The sequence below is a fragment of the Mastomys coucha genome, unplaced genomic scaffold, assembly GCF_008632895.1.
Source record: "Mastomys coucha isolate ucsf_1 unplaced genomic scaffold, UCSF_Mcou_1 pScaffold5, whole genome shotgun sequence".
NCBI classification, from domain to species: Eukaryota; Metazoa; Chordata; class Mammalia; order Rodentia; family Muridae; genus Mastomys; species Mastomys coucha.
Window position 1 is genome coordinate 49,197,927 of NW_022196911.1, and position 12,480 is coordinate 49,210,406.

Below are 12,480 nucleotides of genomic sequence, written 5' to 3' on the forward strand. Positions count from 1 at the left end.
AGGAGGTAACACGGTTCCCTCAAAGAGGCACCGAGATCCAGAGGAGAACCAAGTTTGCTTTCTGAAACTCTGATTCTTGAAGTTGAGAAGTCACTGGATAGGAACGAACGAGAGCATTGGGTCACTACTCTGCTTCCCTTCTGTGCCCTACTTTGTGGTTCTGAGTCAGGGCTTGGCAAACTATACTTCCCCTCTGTCAGTTGGCTTCCTGTCAGATTCTGCCAACTAGGGGCACAAGAGGCACACCAGAGCACAGGAGGAGAGAGACAATGCTCCTTCCTGTTTGGCTGGCTGCCCCTGCCTGTGTCAGTCCAACAACGGTTCTGAAAGCCTCATAGTGGGACTTGTTTGGACCTTCCATTCTCACCCCTCCCCAAGTCTTCTAGAAGCATCTTTATTATAGAAATATGTCTATTGCTTGTACATAGACAGCAATACCAATGAATTGGCATTCTCTCTGTGTGTGTACATGCATGTACACATGCAAGTATGTGTGCACATGTATGTCTACATGCATGTATATGGGTGTGCCCATGTATATACTCGAATGTATGTGCTCACACATGTCTGTGTGTGTGAGTATGTGTGTGTAGGCTAGAGGTCAGCCATGTCAGGCATCCTCCTCAGGAGTAGGATCTCTCACCAACCTGGAGCTCACCACGTTAGCAAGGCCAGTGAGCCCCACAGATCTGTCTGCCTCTGCCTCCCTGGTCCTGGGATTAACAGTGCATGCCACCATGCCTGGCATTTTTAAGGTGGCTTCTGGGGATCAAACTCAGGTCTTCATGCTTGCCGAGCAAGCATTCTCTAAGTGAGCCACCTCCTTACTCTCTTGGTGCTCTGTATAGAGAAGCTTGATTCCAGGACCCTCTGTGTCCCTTCTTGAGTCCCAGGAACAGTCGGGCAGCATCACAGTTTTCAGAGGTCTTGGTTACAGCTCTACAGCACTGATAGTTTTCCACCAAGGTCCTAGGTTTAACACTCAGAACCTCTTGCTTTTGTCCCCGAACTGCAGGTCTGGGAGCTGAATTTAGCTCTTGCTTGTCTTAGTCTTTTCTACTGTTCTGCTCTCCAAAGTGAACTCCCTTTGACGTCACAGTGTGGCCCCCGTTCCTTTCTCGTTTGTTGTGTGGTCTGGCTTTTGTTTTTGTGACTGGACTTTACCAACACCAAACAGATTAGGTACGGGTCATGGGAGAATGAGTGACCTGGAAGATTGGCTGGGGCATCTCACCAGAGTACATCACAGAGAGATTGTACATGGAAAACAAGAATAAGAGTGTCAGGTGCTGAGAAATTCCTCTTTCACCAACATATGATCTAGGCTGTTTCAGACCAACACTTCTGAGACTAAAAATAATTATCAGAGGATTGAAAGCATCCTATAAGGCACAAATCTCTCAACAAAGGCCAGGAAAATGAGTGGTCCAGGCCTCTAAGGAAATCTCTGTCTAGTCACTAGTGGATCACCAAGTTAGCTTGCGTGGAGATGTTAGTTGTCACATTAGACAGAGAAGACATGCTTTATAGACTCAATCTGGCAAAGTGACGGAATACACATGATCAGTTCCGAGTCACGGAGTGGGAGAACAGGGACTGTGTGACTCTCAGTTCCCGTATCATCCCGCTCAAAATGTCCAGCTATCAACCAAAAATGCAATACATGTTCAAAAACAGGAAGCTTGGCTGTGAGGGGGAAAAATCTGGAAGCCCAGACTCTGAAATTACTAAACAAAGACACCAAGCCAGCTATTAATACTTTCAATGAGCTAGTGACAGTTGTGTGGAAAGAACAAAAGGAAGCTGGGTGTCTTCAACCAAAGAGGGAACACAGATTAAAATGTATATAAAAATAACCAAAGAGGGAACACAGATTAAAATGTATATAAAAATAACCAAGTGGAAACACTAGAGTTACAGTTTTAACTGAAATAGAATTTTGCTGGGGAGGTTAACATTCAGATTTAAGTTGGCAAAAGAAAACAAACAAACAAAACAAATGCAACCAATCTTTTCCTCGGTCTGAGGTGAAAAAGAGAATGAAGGGAGCAGAGGAGAGTCAGGTGGGCCTGTAGGAAAACAGTCCATGCCCCAAACTATGGGCAAAGGAAGTCCAGAGGAAGAAAGGACAGAAAAGGGCAGGAAAACTGAAACGCTGGGTCTGGGGCTGTGCACCTGTCAAGTAATCACTCAGAAGGCAAAGCTAGAAGGAACTCAGCTTCCACAGCAGCTAACGCCATAGACAGAGAGCCTTTCTCAAAGAGTAACTGAGGTAATATACACACAAACACACCCTGTCTGTCTGTCTGTCTGCCTTCCTTCCTGGGTGTAGCTCAAAGAAGAAATAGGAGACATGGAGAATATGATAAATCAGTTAGACTAATAGATGTCTGTGAAGCTCTCTACCTAACTACAGAACACACATTTCTTATTTCCACACGGAGCATTCTGCAGTTATAATAGGCTACATGTCAGGACATAAACATCGGTAAATGTAAAAATAAAAACATATAAATTATAGTTTCCTTTCTTTCTTTTTTCTTTTTCATTATTTTTAAAAGACATGGTCTCTTTATGTAACTCTGACTGCCCCGGAACTCGCTGCTGTGTAGATCAGACAAGCCTTGAACTCACAGAGATCCATCTTTCTCTGACTCCTAAGAGCTGGTATCAAAGGGGTGTGCCACCATGTCCAGCCACAATCTATATATTTTTCAAAGACATTGAATTAAACTAGAAGTGAATAATGAACATAAACATGAAAATTGCCTAACAGATTCTTAGATAGCCAATGGGTCAAAGGAGGAATCCTAAGGGGGACTGGGAAGTGATGTTGAGGGAAGTGAAAGTACATCCATAGCATTCACACACCTAGAGTGTGGCCAAAGTGGGTGTGGCCAAAGTGAGTGTGACCAGATTGGGTGTGGCTAGAGTGGGTGCGGCTACAGTGGGTGTGGGTAACATATCTTAAAGCAATCATCACGTGTCTATTGTAGGAGATGAGAGCAGAAGAGCAGATTTAAACTGGATCCAGGGGAACTAGGAGGTAAAACAGGAAAACCCCCACCACAAGAACCACCACCACCACCACCAAAAAGCACCACAGTGAAGCCAAAAGTTAAATTTTCTTAAAAGATCAAAATGATTTTCAGGCTTTTAGATTGATGAAGAAGAAAAAAATTGAAATGTTGAAATTTGTTTTTTCTTTTTCTTTTTTTTTAGATTTAATTTAAAAATTATTCTGAGAATTTAATACATAAGTGATATTTTTATATAAATTTCATGGTTCCTCTCCTCTCCAACATCCAAATTCTCCTGTATTGCATGCACACAAGCAGCCTAAGTTCATTTAGTGTTGCTGGTATGTACATGTGTTTAGGGCTGACCCCCTATACCATCAAGAGCTCATCCCTGAAGAAAAAGGATTCTGTTTTTCAGCAGCCATTCACTGCCTATACCTCTTTATCTATGGATGGGCCTTATGAAATTTCCCCCAACTACGTGTTGGCTTATGTTGTTATCTTGCGTAGCAAACCATTCCGTTGAGATTCATGGGTTTGGCTTTTCTGCCATGTCTAGAACACTCTCTGTAGCATCCTGTCCCCTGGCTCTGTATGTTCCCTGAGCCTTAGGCAGAGGGATTGATCTGTAAATGTATCCATTGGGGATGGGCATCCACAGTTACTTATTTTCTGGTTTTTGTTTTTTCTTTTTGTTTACAGAAAGTTGTGGCTTTCTACAGTGGTCTTCAAATGCTGCAAAAAGAAGTTTCTCGGATCAGCAGTGAGAGCAACACTGTCTGTGGATATAAAGTTGAGTATTTAGAAATCAGTTACAAATTACATTAGTTTAAGGACATACCAGCAATAGGTTCTCCTCTAGAGTCTGTGAGCTCTCTCATAGATACTTTGCTAAGTCTGCCATTCCAGGCATGAATTTCCTCCTATTGAGTGGGTCTTAGGTCCTGTTAGATAGCAGTTGGTTACCCACAAGATAAAGGGGCCACTATTGCATAATTGAGGCTAGCTTGCTGGACCAGTCATGGTTGTGGCTCCTAGGCTTCACAGCTGGGTAGGGTGGCTGATTACTTTTCTACCTTAGCAGCTTGCATGGTACCTTCTGATACCCTGGGAGCTAGTCCTCTGGGAGGAGGCTCCCAAGTAAGTTCCAGCTCGCCTCCTCCCAGTCCTGGGTCTGAAATATTGTGAGCTGCCCAGTGTGGGTCCATAGAATCAAACTCAGGCCCTCTGTAAGAGCAGCAGGCACATCTATACACTGAGTTATTTCTTTAGTTCCCTGGATATTCATTTTAATGGGGTCATAGTTTTCAGTTATGTGTCGGGCACAAGTCATAAAATCATGTTGCTGAGCATTTAAAGCCCTTGGTGAACAGCTTCAGAGACCAGTGCCCGGTTTTTTTTTTTTTTTGTGTTGTTTCTTTCTTGTTTTTGTTTGTTTGTTTGTTTTTTGTTGTTTCAAGACTGAGCTTCTCTTGTAGCCTTGTCTATCCTAGAACTCACTCTGTAGACCAGGCTGGCCTCCGACTCAGAGCTCCACTGGCTCCTGGCTCCCAGTTGCTGGAACTAAAGGCATGCGCCACCACTGCCTGGCTCCATTTCTCAATCTCTGCCTCCCCCTCCCCACCTCCCCCTTTAAATGGGATTAAAGCCATGAGGACTTTGTTTAAGTCACTATTAGTGACAACTTCCTTATGTCTTTATTGTAAGCGCTCCTTCTGGCTTTCAAGATGGAAGCTGAAGCAACCTGATCCCCTAAGCAGTAGGGGTGAGGTTCTTCCTTCCTGTCCTGGCCTCTTGTGCAGAAGAGCTGCCACTGAGCAGCCAGCTGTTAGCTGTCTGAAACACCCTGGAAGCCTTCAGAAAAGATACCTCTGGCTCTTGCAGGTGCAGCCGCAGGCAGAGCTATTCGTAGCAATTTATAACAGGGTTTTGCTGTCAAAAGCCTCAGTGAACTCTACATGACCCTGCAACTATTTCCCCCCCAACCCCCCAGGTCAGACTGGGAGCACCTAGCCTGCTGACGGGTACCTAAGGTTGAGTCTACTACTGTCCCCGCCCTCCCTCCGCCCCGTTTCATGAAGGTGTGCTGTGATTGGTTCACACACCTCTTTTGGGGTTACGTAAGCAAGCTGCTTAAAGCGCAGACTACAGACTTCCCTGCACTGCTTTACCTTGAGACCCCACAAAGGCGCCCCTCAGCTGTCTTTTCTTATTTATTTTAGTAGAGTCTAGGCTGGGAAGATGAAAACAGAAGCAGTAGAGGGCGACGCCAACAGGAAGCGACAGCAGGGGTGGCAGAGGGAGGAGCAGTTACAACCAGCTCTCCCCGCAGATCAAGCAGGAAAACCGGGAGGACCAAGCTGAGGACAAGGCTCAGTTACAGTAGTAGAGCACTTGCCCAGCACACTCCTGAGGCTAGGTTCAATCCCCACTACCAAGAATATTTAAGTAAATTTAAATAACGAATAAATTATTTTAAAATGTCAAGCCACTTGGCCACTTGACAGCTGAGACAGAAGCTGTGGAATCCCCACACCTAGACCTGCCCAGATGTGATGTTAGATGCAGCCAAGGGCTGAGGAGTCAATCCTACCTTCCTAAGTTCCCCTGAGAACTGCAATATGCAGAGCTACGACTAAAGATGACCAAGGCCTGCCTGTGTGCGATTGGAACGCCAGTGGGCCCTCTTTGTTTGTGCTCCCACCTGTCACCTATTGAAAACCAAACTAAGACAGTTTGCTGCCCATGGCCATGAAGATCGGCCTACAAACACTTAGATAAGGCATGAAGATTAGATATGCTTGAATTTGAAGTAAAATTAAACTTAATTTATTATTATTATTATCATTAAGTTTTTCTTTGAGAATTTCACATGTATAATACTACCCCCATTTCAAACATAATTTCTATTTCTAAAAAGCAGATGAAGTTCTCTGACAGTGCCTTCCCTTCCCTTTCAAACAAATGTTCAGCCACAGAGCAGACTACCAAGCCAGGAGTATGATGGAGCAGCCTAATTAAAATTTCCCAAATTTTAATAAATTTGAGGAACTTATCAGGGCCTGTTGCATGCTAGATGCTCCCCTAGTCACACAAGTGAGACTTCTATAGTTTTGTGTTTAGAATGTCAGAAGTTCTCATTGGACATGGGGATGGTAGATAATTGCCATGCATTATGGGAAATAATACATTGGAGGTCCCGGGTACCATGCTCAGTATTCAAATACTAAATTCATAGATGATAGACAAGCCGTTTAACTACCCTTTGCCTTCTTTTCATTAAGAGCAGCTAAACCATCACAAAGCCCTGTTTTACATTCAGGGTGATTTCACGCAATTTGACTTCACAGCTTCCCTGAGTCAGCCTGCTAACACTGTTTCTAGAGCCTGTTCTTTGACCTTAGCTGGCAAACTATCCTCCATACCCTCCATGACTTTGGAAACTCCCTTAAACACTTTGGTAAGTCCCGAGGACTAAGAGTTAGACGTCTGGGTGGAAGCTCTGATTGGTTCATTTCCACACCCCCCCTTGAATGACCTTGACCTACGCTCTTTGATTACAGTAGGATCCATCATACTTTTGCCTTGTGTGTGGTGAAGGTCTGTGAGGAAAAGCAGGACCCTTGGCTTCCCGCTGTGTCTACAGAAGGAGCAGTGAGGTGTGGTCTCTCTGCTCTTATATGAGTTTTCTTGTTTCTTTGATCAAATACCTGAGAAGAAGCAAACTTGAGGGAAGAAGGCTTTATCATGACTCACACTTCAAGGGGATACAGTCCATCGTGGCATGACAGCTTCTTAGTGACAGGAGTTTGCAGCTGGGACTCCTAATCTTACAGCAGAAACTGGACAGGAAGAGGAGCCAGGTTATAAGAGATCAGGGCCCATTACTTAGCACAACAACCTTTCTCCCAGGAAGGTTTCCACATCTTTAAAGACAGCACCACCAGCTGGGATCAAAGTGTTCAAACGCAGGAGTTTGAAGGACACATTTCACATTCAAACCATAGCAGCCATATGCTGGACAATGTTCAGATTCCATACAGGTTTGCCAGGCTGGCTTGACAGCAAGGACTCTTACATCTTCTGTAAGTGACCTCCTTTAATTGTTCTCATGACTCCTCTCTTCTCAGCTTTCCTCCATCCGTTCTCTATCACGAACATCATCAGTTGGATCTGCCAAACTTTATGAGATTGATAGAGGAATAAAAGACAAGAAATCTTGAGTATGGGGAACCAGAAACCAAGAAGTAGACATTCATCAGTGTCCCTGAGAGTTCACTGAACCACCTGAACCATGGGGAGTCTGTGAGGGTGTTTGCTGCAGAGAGGTACCATGCTCATTGCTGTAGTCTGAATCGATTCTTAGATGAACCATGGGGAGTCTGTGAGGGTGTTTGCTGCAGAGAGGTACCATGCTCATTGCTGTAGTCTGAATCAATGTTTAGATGTTGAAATCTACTGCTAGGATTTAACCCCAAAGTGATGATGTTAGGAGGTGGGTTCTTTGGGGAATGGAGATCTCGTGAATGGGATTAGTAACCTCAGAAGATAGGCCCATGGCCGGAACGAAGAGTAAAGGAGCTAGCCCACTTCTCCTTCCCTGTGAACATACAGTGAAAAGGTGCCATCTATGAACCTAGAAGAGGCCCTTACCAGACACCGAGCCTGCTGACACCATGACCTTGGCTTGCTAGGCTCCTAAAGATGTAACTTGTAAACTATGCATTCTATGATACTTTGTACTGGTTGGGTTTTTGTCAACTTAGCATAAACTAGAATCCCCAGGGAATGGGGAATCTCAATTAAGGAATTACCTCCATCAGATTGCCCTGTGGATGTGTCTGTGGGGCATTTTCTCGATTAATGATTGATGTGGGAGAGGTCAGCCTACTTACTGTGAGTGTCTGGGTTGTATAAGAAAGGAAGCTGAGCAAGCCACAGGGAAGAAGTTAGCAAGCAGCGCGCTATACCGTGGACTCTACTTCAGTTTCTGCTTCTAGGATCTAGCCTTGAGCTCTTGTGCTGACTTCCCTCAATGACGGACTGTAATCTGTGAGCCAAGTAAACCCCTTGCTTCTCTGGAGTTGCTTTTGGTCAGTACTTTGTCAAAGCAACAGAAAACTAACTAGGACACTGTTAGAGTATTCTGGACTGGATTGACAAAGACTTGTAAAGTTGGAGCTGGGCCGATGGGATTGAACATCTTGAGGCTGAAGATCACCTGGCAATATGAGTGCTTAGAGATCTAGGCATGGAAAGGTGAGATTCGATTAATGAACTATCCCTTGAATGCCCACTGGATCTTCTTTTGTATTACCGTTATATTCCACACCCATTGTTTTAAGGGTAATTTTATATTTTAAAAATTTTGTGTGTGTACGCACATAGGTGCAGATGTCTGTTGTGGGTGCTAGAAACCAAATGCAGGTCTTCTACAAGAGGAGTAAATGCTCTTTCTTCTGAGCCATCCTTTGGCACAGATTCCTGTGCTGTCTGGTGAGGTGCCTGGCACTGAGGCATTATCCTCTTGGCATTTTCATCGTGTGCCTGTGGAAGCAAGAACAGGCTTTCCATGAAGCTAATGTGCTAATCCAGTGCCTCATCACTCAGTGTGTTCTTGTCCTTTTATTTGTTTTCTTACATTGAGACTGGATCTGGTTGACATCCCCAGGCTGTCCTGTGACCTGCCATGTGACCCAGGCAGGCTTTGAATGTGTGATTTTCCTGCTCTAGCCTGCTGAGAAGCAGGGATCACAGGGGTCGTCCGTCATACTCTGTCACCATCATATAATTACCCTATCCTACTTGTATTGTGTGTGTGTGTGTGTGTGTGTGTGGTGTGTTCAGGTGTGAGTTCAGGGGTGTGTGCACATCCTGTGATGTGTAAAGGTCAGAGGACAACCTCAGGTGTTGGTCCCCACCTTCCACTCTGCTTAAGACTGGGTCTTATAGTTTGCCTCTGTCTCCTCCTCCCATCTCTGGGATTATAATAGTGGGATTACAGATGCCTGCTTCCACACTGGGCTTTAAGTGGATTCCTGGGATCCAATTTCAGGCTCTCATGCTTGGGCGGCAAGTGTGTTAACCACTGAGCCATTTCCCAGCCCCTACTTGGATGAACTCTTCAGGTTCTTTATAGTTTGTTTATAGTTTCTTTATAGTTTGTTCCTTTTTGTCTGTATTTGGGGATGAGTAGCCACAGTCTGCACCCAGTGTATTTGTGCCTCAGTCATAGCGATGGCTGGTGGAAAAGGAGAAATAGATGGCTCTGCCCTGAAGGAATGTAGTCTGTTAATGGAAAACTTAAAATGAACACCAGTTACTTTTAATGTAAGAGTGGTGTATATCAAGCTTGGTGGCAACACAGGAGAAGTCCCTATTGGAAGAGAAGAGAGAGTTCTTGGGGGAAGAGTTGCATATTTCGGGCAAGTTTTAGTCTGATGCCAAGCAGCTTGCAAATCTACAATAAGAAGGCACAAGCTGTACTTTTAAAGACTATAAAATGCAGCAGTGTACTACACTGTGTCAGTAGAGCATACACTTGGGGGAAAAAAGATAATGTTTGAGGCCTTATTTGTGTGAAATTTCACTCAGTGAATTTTTGATACCCAGTCTTGCTATGTAGCGCAGGTTGGCCTCAAACACGTGACCCCACTGTCTCAGCATTCCAAGTGCTGGCTTTGTAGGTGTGTACCCCAATGTCCAGTTTAGCATTCCTGGTTTCAGTATAAGCTGCCTCGTAGGTGGAAGGCTGGGAAGCCTGTGGTGTAGACGTTGGGTTTGAGTGGGTACTTCCCACCTCAGGATCTTATAAAGTTAGGTTAGTATTCAGTCAACAATGAAGAGACTAAGAGGTTCTCTTCTAACAGCCCCCAGCTGCTAGAGTGAGTTTAGCCCTCCAGCCAACCCTGGACATTTTAGGAACATATTTGGAGAGGAAGGTTTTCTCCAAGCCTGTATGGTTGAATGCTTGCTGCCCTTCTGGTCCTAGTGTGAGAGTGGCTTCTCTTGAAGGTAGATGTGAGGAGGGGTGTTCCTATAGCAGAAGGTGACACTGAATAATGTGTGTGCAGCTTGTGTGATGTTTTTTGACAACAATGAGCTTTTTCTTACTTATAATTTATTTACTTGTTTTTGTGTGCACATTTGTGTGGTGGGGCAAGTGTGTGTGCATGAGCATATTAAGTTCAACGTTGGGTGTCATTCTTTAAGTTATGTCCACCTTGGTTTTCTGAGACAGGGTCTCTTACTGGCCTGGAGCTTACAGATAGGCTAGGCTGGTTGGCTAGCAAGCCCTGGGGATCTGCCTGTCTCCAGTTCCCCAACCCTAGGATTACAAGTGCTCGCTACCTTTTTTAAAAATCTGGGTTCCAGGGTCTGGAGAAATGGCTCAGCAGGTAAGAGCACTGGCTGTTCTTTCAGAGGACCTGGGTTCGATTCCCAGCACCTATGTGGTAGCTAACACCTATCTGTAACTCTAGTCCCAGGGCATCTAACATAATCTTATGGCCTTCTTTGGCACCAGGCAAGCACTTGGTGCACAGACTTGCTGCACACAAGACACCTATACATATAAAGAAAGAGAACCCAAACATCTTCAGGGGCTGGGAATCAAGCTCAGGTCCTTAAGTTTATGTGGCACAACTGTGTCCTTAGCCCTAATTTTTTTTAAAAGGTTGACTCTGTTTATGAGCAGATTCTAAAATCACTTCATCAGACTTTCAAATGAGAGCGGTGACGGAATCTGTTTCATGCCCACAGAAACGCCTGTAATTTTCAGAGAGCCTCAGGGCTTAGAACTTCTAGGTGCATGTTCACCTTTAGTGGTCGCCTTCCTGTTTTTGTGCTGGAGTCCGAGAAGAATCATTCCTCTGGATCTGAGGTGACTGCTGTCTCTGAGCAAGTCTGCTTCCATGGAAATTATTTTTCTTTCTAAAATAGCTTTAGTATGTAGTTGTAGGTTTTGTATTTTAATTCAGTTCTTGGTGATCCTTCAGGAACTAGAAAGTCTATTTTTCCTTTTCAGTCTTGTTGAAAGCATCAAGAAATCTTACTTGTTAATATTTTTATAATTTTGTTTCTACTTTTTTCAAGTGAGAATGGAATATATTCTTTTATCTATTTACTGTGCATGTGTGTGTGTGTGTGTGTGTGTGTGTGTATGTATGTGTGTGTGTGTGTATACATGCTCACATGCAGGTTACATGGGGTACATGTTCGAGTCAGAAAACAACCATGGGAATCAGTTCTTTCCTTTCACTATGTGGGGTCTGGGGATTGAACTCAGGTCATCAGGCTTGGCAGCAAGTACCTTTACTCACTGAACCATCTCACTGGCCCTCAAAATTTTCCTCTCTATTAAATACTATTTTATGGCTGTGTCTTTTATTTATTTATTAAAGATTTATTTATTTATTTAATGTATATGGTTTTAATGAAATATTTGATATTATAGTTGTGCTGGCAGCGTAAAACAAATTGGGGTACTTTTGCTTTTTCTAAATAGGTTAGAACAAGAATGATTTGTTTTTTAAATTTTAATGGAATCTGTTTAAGTAAATTAATAAATTTATTATAATTTAAATAATAAATGATAAACTATGTTACTTATACATAATTATATTAGTAGCTATAATTATATTTATTAATTATATAACAATTAATCATAGCAACATGTAACTATATGTTTATTATAATAACAATAAATTAAATGATAAATAATAATAAATCAAATAAATTAATAACTGATAAATTTGATTAAATTTAATCTGTATAAAATTTACCTAAAAATCTCAGCTGTTTTTAGTAGGGCACTAAAAGCCTTATAGCAAAATCTAACAAAGTTTTCTAAAAGGAAAACTCCAGGTTAACCTCTCCCTTGAACCCAGATCAAAATCTTAGGCAAATCAAATCCAATAATATATAAAATGCACAAATACATCTTTAATGGCTAATTTTATTTGTCAACTTGACAACATGTATCACCGGGGAAGAGAGTCTTAAATGAGGAATTGTCAAGATAAGCTTGGGTGGGCATGTCTATAAGGGATTATCTTGATTCTTAATTGGTGTGGGAAGACCCAGCCCTCTGTGGGTGATACCATTCCCTACATGGGAAGTTCTGAACAGCATAAGAGAGGAAAAAGCTAGCTGAGACAAGTAAGCAAGGATATGTTCATCCTCTTTGCTCTTGACCACGAACATGATGTGAGGAGCTGCTTCAAGCTCCTGCCACTGTGGCATCCCTGCTGTGATGGACTGTAACCTAGAATTGTGAGTCAAGTAAATGCCTCCCTCCTAATGCTGCTTTTTGGTTACGGTATTAGTCATCGCAACAGAAATGAAAGTAGGACAGCCTCGAATCAAATTAGATCTGTTTCATTAGTGGGAGGTTGGTTTCCTGTTAAAAGTAAATTAACCTAATTTACCACAATAAAAGAGTTAAGGAAAAAGGCTACAA

The 12,480-nt window shown here is 43.2% G+C and overlaps 1 long non-coding RNA gene across 1 annotated transcript in view; it reads left to right on the forward strand.

Annotated features, from left to right (window-relative positions):
• The first annotated feature begins 2,056 nt into the window (after positions 1–2,056).
• LOC116076948 overlaps positions 2,057–12,480 on the forward strand; it is a 98,005-nt gene continuing 87,581 nt past the window's right edge. The window contains exons 1-2 of the long non-coding RNA XR_004113142.1: positions 2,057–2,272; positions 3,723–3,812. This is a non-coding gene — a long non-coding RNA (uncharacterized LOC116076948). The remainder of the gene's footprint in view (positions 2,273–3,722; positions 3,813–12,480) is intronic.